Raw genomic sequence first — 14,945 nt, 5'->3', positions numbered from 1 at the left:
AAGCTCAGGACAGGCATATAGAAACAAAGAGCTGCATCAAAGAAGATGGACATAAAATGCTGGAGTAACTCAGCGAGTCAGGCAGCATCTCTGGAGAAAAGGATACGGTGACGTTTAGGGTCGAGACCCTTCTTCACTGCAGAAAGGAAGGAAGGTTTAAGACGGGTTTAAAGAGTTGTGGGTAAGAAGGAACTGCAGATGCTGGTTTAAACCAAAGATAGACACAAAAAACTGGAGTAACTCAGCGGGCCAAGCAGCATCTCTGGAGAGAAGGAATGCGTGACGTTTCGGGTCGAGACCCTTCTTCAGACTCCCTCTGGCTTCACAATCCACAAATCTTCAAACCTCTCACACCTTCCTTTCTTATCCAGGGCTTTGTTCCAATCAACTGCCTATCAAACCCACCCCTCCCCACCTGTGTCGACCTATTACCTGCCATGCTTTGTCCTGCCTCTCCCGTTTTCCAGCTTTCTTCTCCCCTCCCCTACAATCAGTGGCATAGGGTGGGTTTTGAGCGCCCGGGGCAGTTTAAAATATTGCGCCTCCTCATTAGCGGCTAGCCATGGCCCATGAGCCGTTATAAATCCAAGGGGGGGGGGGCACACGTTTTTGGTCTCTTCCTTCGGGGGATGCGACTTATTTTGTCGTATCCCCCGTCTCCGCCTGCGCCGAGGCCTAATGGCGGAGCTGGCGGCCTCGGAGCTGGGACAGTGGCGACCAGAACTCGGAGCTGGGGCACGTTCCGGCGGCAGCGGCCACTCGACCCGACCGCAGGCCCAGTGGAAGGTCAGCAGCGGCTGGGACAGCGGCAGTGGCCTCGGCGCAGAGGGAGAATAACAAGGAATGAGACTAAGACTTTTTAGGGGTGCAAAAACATTGTTGGATAAAAAAAAAATTATAATATGGCAAAAAAAAAAAAATTTATTACAATAATTCAGGGGAAGGCTGCCAAAGAGGTGCAGTGCGCCTTTAGAACAAAATGTTTTGCCATTTTATAATTTTTTTTTATCCAACAATTTTTTTGCGCCCCTAAAAATTTAGCGCCCGAGGCAACCGCCCCTCTGGCCCCCCCACGTTACACCACTGCCTACAATCAATCTGAAGAAGGTTCTCGACCCTATAGGTCGCTTATCCATGTTCTTCAGGAATGCTGCCTGACCAGTTGAACTACTCCAGGTCTTTGGGTCCTTCAAGACAAACATGAGCAGGTTTGTAAACAGTGGTGTGCTACATTCGTTCAATTGTACAAGTGTGAATTTAGAGTTCTACTGTGTAAGGCCTGGAACAATTGTGTATGGTGATGAATGCAGAACATTATTCAGAATGCAGAACAGAACTGAAGAAGGGTCTCGACCCAAAACGGAGTCTGAAGAAGGGTCTTGACCCGAAATGTCACCCATTCCTTCCATCCAGAGATGCTGCCTGTCCCGCTGAGTTACTCCAGCATTTTGTGTCTATCTTCGGTGTAAACCAGCATCTGCAGTTCCTTCCCACACAGTATTAAAGTAACACGGCTGCTGTGAAATTCCTTGCATACTCAAGGAAGCTGGAGGAATTTGATGTGATTATTCTTTTGAAGGCAAAAACCTGTTTTAGTACGTAGATTTTTCGGTGGGATGTGTCGATTTTACAAGTTAATAAAATATACACTTCACCACAAATGAGCATTTGGTGCTGATGAATAGGTTGTTTGGGGAACAGAATTGACACTGCACATGTTCTGCTTAAGGACTGTGGTGACTTTGTAATGCAGCTTCCTGTATTTAATATGAATTACTTAAAAAAATAGTGTTTATGAGTCATTGTGTTCCTGTACTGCTTTCACTTATGACTGTATCATCAAGACATGCACTGTTTCAGAAATGGGTTCGGAATGGAATTTTAGAAATGGCATCAATTCCAACCTTTTATCTAGACCTGCACTCACTGGAGTTTGGAAGGATGAGGGTGGGATCTTATTGAAACCTACTGGATAATAAAGGCCTAGACACAGTGGATGTAGAGAGGGTGTTTCCATCAGTTGGAGTGTCTATATCACCAAGGGGCGCAGCTTCAAAATAAAAGTACACACCTTTAGAATGGAGATGGGGAGGAATTTCTTTAACCAGAGGGTGGTGAATCTGTGGATTTCATTGCTACAGTTGGCGGTGCAGGTCAAGTCATTGGATTAAAGCGGAGATTGATAGGTTCTTGGTTAATAAGGACGTCAAAGGTTACGGGGAGAAGGCAGAAGAATGGGGTTGATGGGAGAAAATAGATCAGCCATGATCGATGGGCCAAATGGCCTAATTCTGCTCCTATATCGTATGACCTTATGCTGGTGGGTGGCTTGTTCTCCTGAAGGTTAAAAAAAATCTACCAGTGGCTCAGGGCATTTATATTGCACTGAATACAAATTATCCTGATCAGTGTATCCAATTCAGTAATATGTTGAAGGGTTTTGTTGTGCAATAGAATAAGTGAATAGAACACTTAACAGCTACCATCTAAACCAGTAGTCTTCAAATTTAAGTATATGAATAAGATTAATTCTGTGCAATAAAGCTTGCTGATGCATAACATGTTGACAACTCGAGACCGGCCCTTATGAACAATCAGCAGGAGGAACTCAGCAGGCCAGGAAGCAGCTGTGGAGGAAAATGGACAGACAACGTTTTGGGTTGGGATCCTTCCTCCGTCTCCCCATTTCCCTCCACAGAGGCTGCCTGACCCAGCCAGTTCCTCAAGCAGTCTGGTTATATTTTTTGCTCAAGATTCCAACATCTGCAGTCTCCTGTGGCACCTGTAACCCTTTGGCTTTCATTTCCAAGATTTCATACTGTGCTGTCAAATTTCTTTAGCCTTATCAAGTGCCATAATCCGAATGGTATTATTCAAAAGTCGATTAATAACTCAAATTAATTCTCAAACAATAGATTTTGTTCCCCTTTTTAATGATCCATTCTCAGAAGCTATGTATGCACTGGGTGTTGTCACGAGGAAATGCAGATGTTGCAATATGGAGGAAAAGTCCCGACCTGAAATGTCGGCTCCATTTCCTCTCCTGATGTTGGCTGACCTGCTAAATTCCCCCAGCACTTTGAGCTTTGCTTTACACTGGACGTATTAGGCTGGTATTAAATCTAAAGATAACATTTAATTACTCAGGATTTGTGATAGGTGAATTTTTTTACTTTTATAGGATTTTCACACTTTATGGAATACTTGAAAGAGAAGAAATGGGCAGCAATAATTTATTAAACTGGTGTACCTCTAGTTTTAACTGCTTGGAAAATGTAATTAGTTTTCATGGCTGCTATTCTGCAAAGAATTTCTGACTAAAAGTGCAAATAATCAAAAGTGTTCATGCCATATGTGCGTTTGAAATGTTTTGTAGCAGGAAAAAATATTTTATAATTCCTTTTAATATTTTCCCACAGGATAAATGTAATGTATAGCATGGAAGTTTTAATAAAGATTAATATTTATGTCATGTAGTTTTGACTCCTTTCTTTCCAGAATTGGTTACAGGGCTGAAACTAATGAAGCCATTTGTTTTTCTGATGCTACATTGGATGTATTATTTTTTTTTTAAATTGGCAAGTGTGCCAAGATGCAATGAAATACATTGTTTTGCATGTTAGACAAATCATACCACATGCATATGAGTGTAATAAATTCATACATATGTACACAAAAAGCTGGAGTAACTCAGCGGGGCAGGCAGCATCTCTGGAGAGAAGGAATGGGTGACGTTTCGAGTCGAGACGGGTCTCAACCCAAAATATCACCCTTTCCTTCTCTCTGGAGATGCTGCCTGTCCCATTGAGTTACTCCAGCTTTTTGTGTCTACGGTTTAAACCAGCATCTGCAGTTCCTAATTCTACATATGTACAATGGGTGGTGCAGAAAGAAGAAGGAAACAGATCACAGAATTATAGTGTGACAACTACTGAGAAAGCGCAGATTTTTTGTTTATAAATGCAAATACTGCAACAAGGTAGATTGGGAGATCGGGAATACATCCTTAGATGTTAAAACATCGAATGCTTTATTGCAATGAATGGTAAAGGGCAGCACAGATATTTTGTAGTCTCCTTATATTTTAACCTTGCATGTTGTTGATCTGTTCATGTACCTACACATCTGTTCTTCAATATATCAGAATTAAAGGACGTTCTGTTAGGAAGGAGATGAGGAGGAATTTCTTTAGTCAGAGGGTGGTGAATCTGTGGAATTCTTTGCCACAGAAGGCTGTAGAGGCCAGGTCAGTGGATATTTTTAAGGCAGAAATAGATTTGTGATTAGTACGGGTGTCAGAGATTATGGGGAGAAGGCAAGAAAATGGGGTAAGGAGGGAGAGATAGATCAGCCGTGAATGAATGGCGGAGTAAACTTGATGGCCTAATTCTACTCCCATTCCTTATGATATCCAAATATATTGAAGAACAGATGACTGCATTTTAGATTTTGCAGAATTATATTTATAGGTATGTAACTAAATTGAGAATCTACCTGAAAGATCTAAGCTAATTTAGACCTGGTGCAAGCAAATGCAAGTCAATTTATTTCAATGGAAAAGGGCTGCTAGAAACCGATACAAAAAATATCCCTTTATCACAGCCATTTTCTATTGAAATAAATGAATAATGTTTTTCACCCACATTAAACAATTTTCAAAAATAAAAATAATTATCAATTTAATTGAAATTTTAATCGTTTTGATGCCAGTAATTTTGAAAAATTTGAAAGGTTTGACAATTGCCTTAGCTGGCTGTCAAACTATCTTCTCTGTTTCACAGAGGGTTTTTTGGCCTTCCACGTGACAGTATTTACAGAAGACAAGGGCCTTTTCAGAATCGACAGCAAGGGAAACTGAAGGTAAGTTTGGACTTGCATAATGGGTCCACAACTTGAAATATTATAGACAATAGGTGCAGGAGACGAGGCCATTCGGCCCTTCGAGCCAGCACCGCCATTCAATGTGATCATGGCTGATCATCCCCAATCAGTACCCCCGTTCCTGCCTTCTCCCCATATCCCCTGACTCTGCTATATTTAAGAGCCCTATCTAGCTCTCTCTTGAAAGCATCCAGAGAACTGGCCTCCACCGCCCTCTGAGGCAGAGAATTCCACAGACTCACCACTCTCTGTGAGAAAAAGTGATTCCTTGTCTCCGTTCTAAATGGCTTACTCCTTATTCTTAAACCGTGGCCCCTGGTTCTGGACTCCCCCAACATCGGGAACATGTTTCCTGCCTCTAGCAGGTCCAAGCCCTTAACAATTTTATATGTTTCAATGAGATTCCCTCTCATCCTTCTAAACTCCAGAGTGTATAAGCCCAGCTGCTCCATTCTCTCAGCATATGACAGTCCCACCATCCCGGGAATTAACCTTGTAAACCTACGCTGCACTCCCTCAATAGTAAGAATGTCCTTCCTCAAATTAGAGGACCAAAACTGCACACAATACTCCAGGTATTGGGTCAATAATAAACAGACAAAGGGCTGAAGTAACTCATCTGGTTGCGCATTATACTTGGACAATATTAGAAAGGGGACATTTCAAGATGGAACCTTTCTTCAGGCTATCCATGTTCTTCAGCGATCCTGCCTGATCCACTGAGTTACTCCTGCACTTTTGTCTTTTTCTATAAACTGCAGTTCTTTCTGTCTATAGTGGGGGAAAAAAGAATTGGTTTTATAGGATGAATAGAGCAATCACTTTCCACTGAGGGGATAGGGACAATCATTTGAAATTGTTAAGTGGCTGAGGAGGTTTATTTGCAGAAAAAATGTTGAAGCATCAAATGCTTTATTGCAATGTTGGTGGACTGCAGACGTTTTCATGCCTGCCATGCCCTCATTGCCCAGCAGAGGTCAGTAAATGGCAAGTCCAAGTGAAAGACACATCTTAAAAAAAATATTTTGCTCAGTTTAGTTAATGTATAATGACCATCACATGTGGCAGTCATTCTATTCATCACAAACAGTCAATCCTTGATTTGGATAATTTGGTTTTAGTTGAGTTTTGAGATGCAGCATAGAAACAGGCCATTTGGCCCATCGAGCCCCTGCACACCATTGATCTCGTATTCGCACAAGTCGATGTTATCCCATTTTCGCACCTACTCCCGTCACACACACTAGGGGGCAATTTTACAGAGGCCAACTAACCTACAAACTGCACATCTTTGGAATGTGGGAGGGTACCCATGCCGTCACAGGAAGAACGTGCAAACTCTGCACAGACAGCACCTGAGGCCAGGATCAAACCTGGGTTTCTGGCGTTATGAGGTAGAAAGTCTACCAGCTGCACCACTGTGTTGCCTAGTTTGGATGTGGTTAAGGAAAGCAAGATAATTTGAGGAAGGATAGATACAAGGGACTGAAGATGCTGGTTGATAAATAACAATACAAAGTGCTGGAGTAACAGTGGGTCAGGAAGTCCTTACACACTGCAATGTAATCTGTCTCCACCTGCTTTTAGATACGCACAAGGATAAGCAGAGAATTGAGGTGGATGTGGAATAAGTATAGGCAGATGAGATTAGCAGCATCTTTGACGAAGGGCCCCAACCTGAAATGTCACCTATTTTAGGTTTGAAGAAGGGTCCCAATGAAACATCACGTATCCATGTTCCCCAGTGATGCTGCCTGTATTACTCCAACACTTTGTGCGTTTTACTAACCTCAATGAAGGGGTTTGAGAAAGAGGCACCTAAGCCTTTTAATACTGAGCAGCCTTCATAGTTTAGTTTATTACTGTCATGTGTACCAAGATACAATGAACAATGAGGACCCGACGTGGGGAGACCACTGTGAAGGAGGGGGGGATGAACAAAAGGGGAACTTGCGCAGGGGGGGATTTGTAACTTTGTAAGTGCCCTTCATGGGCAACCATTGCATACCTTTGACCCTGCTTCAGACCTAAATACCTTGGCACGATATGCATCAACAGTGAAAAGCTTTTTGTTGCATGCTATCCAGTCAGCGAAAAAAAATAATACTTGATTACAATCAGGCAGTCCACAGTGCACTGATGCAGAATAGGGAGGTTTCATGGCAGTTGGGTCACGACCCATGACCCGTACTGTTGCTACACTACTCCAAGTGGAGTACACGCGATGAACTGCAGGTAAGACTGCTCGTCCATCGAGAGCCTGCTGACATACTGCATTACAGCATGATATGGCAGCTGCACCATGGCAGACAGGGAGAGGCTTCAGAGGGTAACTAGGACAGCGCAGAGGATCATTGGCTGCCCTCTCCCCTCCCTGATGGACATCTACACCTCCCGCTGCCTTAGCAGGGCAAAGAAGATCATCAAAGACAGCTCCCATCCTGCGTTTGGACTGTTCGACCTGCTGCCCTCTGGAAGGCGCTATAGGTGCATCAAATCCAGGACAAATAGACTCAGGAATAGTTGCTTTCCGAGAATTATAACTACTATTAATTCTAATTCACACATGCACTGACTTCACTGCCCAACACGGACTTCCATCTGTATATATGTATATATGTATGTAGCGCCGCAGAAATTGTGCACCTATTCCCGCCCCCATCCCCCCCCCCCCCCCCCCTTCTGTTTTTTGTTTTTTCTGTTTCTTGTTTTTTGTGCTAAATTGTATGTATGCACTGAGTACGAGCAGCTTTCATTTTCACTGTACATGTATAGTGACAATAAATGGCATATCTAAATGGCATATCTAAGCACTCACAATTGTTTCCAGCGTAGCGGGCCCGTTAAAACCCTCCAAAATTGTCAATTTTTGTGCTGTAAATAATTATGGAAATCGGGATAAGCGTGAGAGACATTTAGCATACTTCAGAATTCCAAAAGTGAGGAGAAATGACGGTAGATAGAAGCGAGAGCTGAAGGGACAACAGCCAGAGTGCTTGGCGAACATTGGCCGTTTGCTCACTGCATTTCATCAACTAAGGCATTATTTGTGTTTTTTCTTGATTCCTTTGGCATCTAAAAAGTTTCAGAAGTGATAAATCTGACTAAATTTTTTAAATCGCCCATGGTTCTCAAGTGGGTTTTTACATACAAAACGCATCTGAAGCAAAATTTACAGCCAGATTTATCACTTCTGAGACTTTTTAGATACCAAAGGAATCAAGAAAAAACACAAATAATGCCTTGCTGTTGATGAAATGCAGTGAGCAAACGCGATAATTCCCAATATTTTCAATTCCGATATCTGCACAACCAATGTTCACCAAGCACTTTAGCTGCTGTTGTCCCTTCAGTTCTCGCTTCTCTTTCCTTCATTTCACTTCACTTTTGGAATTCTAAAGTTGGGTACATGTCTCTCACACTAACCCCGACTTCCACAATTTTTTTCAGCGCAAAAATTCACCATTTTGGCGGTTTTTAACTGGTAGGAAAGTACACGTTTCTTGCATTAATAACATATACCGGAAGTTACGGATGTCCTCCAGATGGATTGAGCAGCTCTGTGCGTCAAGCCCTATGACCTTACGTGCAACCCCCCTATAGAGGGGTTTATTGCATTTATTGCAACGTAAAGTCCGATTGAAGATAGTCTGAAGGTTTCCGATGAGGAGGATGGCAAGTAATGACCATTCTCGAGTTGGTTCACTTGCCTGATAACAGCTGGGAAGAAACTGTCCCTGAACTTGGAGGTGTGTCCCTTTTCACACTTCTGTACCTCTTGCCTGATGGGAGAGGGGAAGAAGGAGGTGAGACTCGTCCTTGATTATGATGGTGGCCTTGCTGAGGCAGCATGAAGTGGAGATGGGGTCAACGGAAGGGAGGTTGGTTTGCATGATGGTCTGGGCTGCATCCACAACTCTCTGCAATTTCTTGCGGTCTTGGATGGGGCTTATTGTGATGGTACTCCCAATCACAGAAAGTGGTAGACATTGCCCACTCCATCACAGGCATTGAACTCCCCACCACTGAAGGGATCCACGGGAAGCGGTGCCTCAAGAACCCAATGTCATCAAAGACCCACACCATGCTGGCCAAGCAATCCTAATGCTGCTACCATCGGGAAGAAGGTACAAGAGCCTGAGAACCGTGATCTCCAGGTTCAAGAACAGCTTCCTCCCATTAATAATTAGTCTCTTGAATCACACTGCACAACCCTATCTTCAGTCTGCAGATGAATCTCGACCCAAAACGTCACCCATTCCTTCTCTCCAGAGATGCTGCCTGACCCGCTGAGTTACTCCAGCATTTTGTGTCTATCTTCGATTTAAACCAGCATTTGCAGTTCCTTCCTAGTGGTGAATCTCTGGAACTCTCTGCCACACAAGGCAGTTGAGGCCACAGTTCATTGGCTATATTTAAGAGGGAGTTAGATGTGGCCCTTGTGGGTAAAGGGATCAGGGGGTATGGAGAGAAGGCAGGTACAGGATACTGAGTTGGATGATCAGCCATGATCATATTGAATGGCGGTGCAGGCTCGAAGGGCCGAATGGCCTACTCCTGCACCTATTTTCTATGTTTCTATGTTTCTACACCTATCTCAGCAATGATCCAGGCACTACATACTCCAATTTGCTGTTTAATGGCCTGGTTACCTTGTATTACTGATTATTGATTTTTGTATATTTATTTGCTATATTGTCATGTTAATGTGCTGTAGTACCGCTGCCATTAAGAATATCATTGTTCGATTCCGAGTCCATTTGGCAATTAACACGGGGAGAACGTACGAACTCCGTACAGACAGCACCCGTGGTCAGGATCGAACCCTTGTCTCTGGCGCTGTTAGGCAGCAACTCCACAGCTGTGCCACTGTATTGCCCTAAATTAATGATACGGTGTAAACTGTTAATTTGCTGTATTCAGTTTCTCCCCAATTTGTTGGATAAGATGTACTTGGGCGGTGTCAAGTTTTCACACTGATACTGCAGATAGAAATCTTGGTTATGAAAGATCACAGTTGGAAGAAAGCCATTTGGATATGAATCAAAAAAGCCAAGAGATTTATTACCATGCTTTTCTAAGCACTTATATCTAAGAGGGAAATATAACTCACAAATCCCTGCCCACAAGCTTTCAATCATATTCTCACAACTTAGAAGGAAACCATTCGGCCCAGGATCTATGTTCAATCTTAGACAAATCCCATCCGACTTTCCCCCCAAGTATTTAACTTCTTCTTTCTCACAACAAACAACCCCACACGCCCCCCACCCCCCTCCAAATTCGACCACGTCTTTATACAAGGAGTACTTTATTGGAGGCTAATAATGTACCAATTTCAGCATGCCTTTGGAATGTATGGGGAAGCCAACCCATGCAGTCATAAGGAGAACATGCAAACTCCACATAGACAGCATTGGAACTTGGGATCAAACGCAACCTGTATGCTCACAGCAGCACCATAGACCCAGGTTTGATCCTGACCTCGGGTGCTGCCTACGTGGAGTTTGCATGTTCTCCCTGTGACCGCGAGGATTGTTAAGGTGCATGTTTATCACATGGCCCATATTTTTTTTTATGTTAAGGCGGCACGGTGGTGCAGCTGGTAGAACTGCTGCCTCACCGTGCCAGAGCCCCAGGTTCAACCCTCACCTCGGGTGCTGTCTGTGTGGAGTCTGCACGTTCTCCCCGTGACTGGGTGGGTTTCCTCTGAGTGCTCCGGTTTCCTCCCAGATCCCACAGACGGGTGGGTTTGTAGGTAAATTGGCCTCAGTAAAGTGCCCCTGGTGTGTAGGGAGCAGATGAGAAAGTGGGACAAGATCGAACTAGTGTGAAAAGGTGATCAATAGTCAGCATGGACTCGATGGACCGAAGGGCCTGTTTCCATGGTATCTCCTAACTGAACATGTTGATGAGGTTCTCTCCAGACTAGAGAAACCAACCCCAGTATTGGATGACGGGTTTCAATCTGCATGGTTTATGTGGAGATCATCCAGACTCTTGTTATTTTTAATTCCCCATCCACTCCCACCCTCACCTTCCATCCAGGACGTCCTATGATGTTTCAACAACGCCCAGCACAATTTCAACAAACAATGGGAAAGTTATGCCTTGGGACTTAAGACTGAGTTTATCAATTCTGGTAAACCTTAGTTTAGTTTACTAGTTCATTGTACTATACACCAGGGTGCAATGAGATGACTTGTTTGCATGAGGTTCATAAAGTAAACACTATGCATGGTAATGATAATTTCAGTAATTTAAAAAATGACGTGTGCAAAATAGCAAAATGGTGCAAAGGTTGTCGTACAATCTGAGGTGGTGCAAAAAACCTTAAGGCAAAGGAGTAGAATTAGGTTATTCCATGCATTGAGTCTACTTCAATATTCAATCATGGCTGATCAATTTCTTCCTCTCAACCCCATTTCTTGCCTTCTCCCCGTAACAATAGACAATAGACAATAGGTGCAGGAGTAGGCCATTTGGCCCTTCGATGTGATCATGGCTGATCATCCCCAATCACTACCCCGTTCCTGCCTTCTCCCCATATCCCCTGACTCCGGTATTTTTAAGAGCCCTATCTAGCTCTCTCTTGAAAGCATCCAGAGAACCGGCCTCCACCGCCCCCTGAGGCAGAGAATTCCACAGCCTCACCTTTGACGTCCTTGGTAATCAAGAGCCTATTAATCTCCGTTTTAAAAATGCAAAAATGACTTGGCCTCCATGGCCTTCTGTGACAATGAATTCCACAGATTCACCAATCCCTGGCTCAAGAAACTGCCCCTCATGTGTATGCCCTTTTACTCTTCGGTCCTGGAATGTCCCATTACTTGAGGCATCCTTTCCAAGTCCATTCTATCTAGGCCTTTCATTATCCGGCAGGTTCCAATGAGATCCCCCTCCATCCTTCTAAACTCCAGCAAGTACAGGCCCAGAGTCTTAAAACGCTCCTCATGCATTAAACCAATCATCCCTGGGATCATTCTCGTAAACCTCCTGTAAAAAGCCGGCACATCCTTCCTCAGATACGGGGCTCAAAACTGCTCATAATATTCCAAATGTGGCCTCGCAGGGGCCCGATAAAGCCTCAGCATTACATCCTTGCTGTTATATTTGAATCCCCTCAAAATGAATGTTAGCATTGCATTCGCCTTCCTTACTGACGACCCAATCTGCAAATTAACCCTTTGGGGAAAACCACAGAGCAATAACAGAGAATATCAAAATAAGGTTGCACTGAGCAGCACTAAAAAAAAATCAGTGGAGCTGTCAGCCAACTATCCAGACCCCTGGACAGACAGGGTCCCTCCCCATCATTGACCGACACTTCACGCTGCCTCAGAAAATCAAAGTGGCCTGACCCGAAACTTCACCTATCCATTTTCTCCAGAGATGCTGCCTGGCCCGCTGACTTACTTCAGCATTTGGTGTCTATCTTTGGTATAAACTAGCATCTGCAGTTCCTTGTTATTACATCTTATAAACATAATCATTGTCCCACCTTCCTTCTTCTCCCAGCTCCCAACCAGCAGAAGATACAGAATGTTCACCACTAGACTCAGGAACAGGTTCTTCGCCTCTGTAACCAGGCTTTTGAACTAACTTATGGAACTAGTCCAGCTTATGGTATCAGGCTTCCTTAAGATAGCAAACTGTTCAATTCACCTATACCCATTGCGGACATTGGACAATGTCTATGGTTGTCTCTGGGACTGATGCACTGCAATGCTGAGAACTGTATTCTGCACTCTCTGAACTTCTGCACTCTGTATCTTCCCCTTTGCTCTATCTATTGTACTTGAGTTTGTCTTGATTGTGTGTTTATGTCTGGTATATTTGATCTGTCTGGATAGCATACAAGATACTTTACCTCAGTACACGTGACAATAATAAACCTAAACCTACCCTGTGAAGAGATTATGTGTTCAAGAAATTCATTCTTCAGGGAACGGGGATTCCCCTCCTCCACCGTAGATGAGGCTCGCACCAGGGTCTCTTCCATACCCCGCAACACTGCTCTTTCTCCCCATCCCCCCACTCGCAACAAGGGCAGAGTCCCCCTAGTCCTCACCTTTCACCCCACCAGCCGTCACATACAACAAATAATCCTCCGCCATTTCCGTCACCTCCAACGTGACCCCACCACTCGCCACATCTTCCCATCTCTCCCCATGTCTGCCTTCCGCAAAGACCGCTCCCTCCGCAACTCCGTTGTCAATTCTTCCCTTCCCTCCCGTACCACCCCCTCCCCGGGCACTTTCCGTTGCAACCGCAAGAAATGCAACACCTGTCCCTTTACCTCCCCCATCGACCCCATTCAAGGACCCAAGCAGTCTTTCCAGGTGCGACAGAGGTTCACTTGTATCTCCTCCAACCTCATCTACTGCATCCGCTGCTCTAGATGTCAGCTGATCTACATCGGTGAGACTAAGCGGAGGTTGGGCGATCGTTTCGCCGAACACCTCCGCTCAGTCCGCAATAACCAAGCTGACCTCCCGGTGGCTCAGCACTTCAACTCCCCCTCCCATTCCCAATCCGACCTCTCTGTCCTGGGTCTCCTCCATTGCCAGAGTGAGCAACACCGGAAATTGGAGGAACAGCACCTCATATTCCGCCTGGGGAGCCTGCGTCCGAGTGGCATGAACGTTGAATTCTCCCAATTTTGTTAGCCCTTGCTGTCTCCTCCCCTTCCTTAGCCCTCAAGCTGTCTCCTCCCATCCCCCAGCCCTCGGGCTCCTCCTCCTCCTTTTTCCTTCCCTCTCCCCGCCACCCCCTATCAGTCTGAAGAAGGGTTTCGGCCCGAAACGTTACCTATTTCCTTCGCTCCATAGATGCTGCTGCACCCGCTGAGTTTCTCCAGCATTTTTGTGTACCTGTGAAGAGATTAGCCTGGTGCAGAGAGAGAGGGAGAGAGAGAGAGATCGATGAAGTGAGACCCTGGAGAAACCGTGTGGGGAGAGAGATTGGTACATAGCAAGACCCCAGCAGAGTGACTGTCATGTAATGTCTCAAGCTTGAGCTAGAACAGAAGCAGAACCTGGGGCCAAGTTCGGCTTAGTTTAGTTTAGTTTAGTTTAGAGATACAGCACAGAAACTGAACCTTCTGCCCACCAAGTCAGCAGCGACCAGCGATCCCGCACGCTAACACGATCCTACGCACACACATGGGATAATTTTACACGTTTTTACCAAAGCCAATTAACCTACTTTCTGTACGTCTTGGAGTGTGGGAGGAAACCGGAGGACCTGGCCAAAACCCACCTGGTCACGGGGGAGAACGTACAAACTCCATACAGACAGCACCCGTGGTCAGGATAGAACCTGAATCAGGCTGTACCGCTGCGTCACTGTGCCGCTCCGCATTGCTGCTGCAAGTAAGAATTTCATTTCATTGTTCCGTTTCGGGATAGATGACAACAAAACACTCATGACTTGACAATACCTTCACCGCTGACCACGAACTATCGGAATTGCATTAAGGACTTTGGGCTCAGTTTTGTTTTTGCACTACATTGGGTTTTTTTCAATGTATTAAACTTTTGTGTTTGTAGGCTGTGTTATCTAATGGAGTACTGTGTTTACAAACCTGTGGTGCTACTGCTGCTGCAAGTAAGAAATTCATTGTTCTGCTTTTGGACTAATGACAATAAAACACTTTTAACTTTTAACACTAGTGCACCCTATCGACAAGCTTATTTTGGTTCCTTCTGCTTTTTTTTCAACAAAAACAGCAGAAGGATGACAGATGGCACAATGGGCTAAGTGTTCGGCTGGCGACCGGAAGGTAGCCGGTTCGAATCCCGCTTGGAGTGCATACTGTCGTTGTGTCCTTGGGGCAAGACACTTTGCCCACCTTTGCCTGTGTGTAATGTAATGTAATTATGTGAAGCACTTTGGGGTCAATGCAAGTTGACTGAAAATGTGCTATATAAATAAGATTATTATTATTATTATACCATGTTTTAAGACAATAGACAATAGGTGCAGGAGTAGGCCATTCGGCCCTTCGAGCCAGCACCGCCATTCAATGTGATCATGGCTGATCATCCACAATCAGTACCCCG

Source organism: Leucoraja erinacea, chromosome 6, assembly GCF_028641065.1.
Source record: "Leucoraja erinacea ecotype New England chromosome 6, Leri_hhj_1, whole genome shotgun sequence".
NCBI lineage: Eukaryota > Metazoa > Chordata > Chondrichthyes > Rajiformes > Rajidae > Leucoraja > Leucoraja erinaceus.
The sequence above is the reverse complement of the archived record's forward strand: the minus strand, read 5'-3'. Positions refer to the sequence as shown.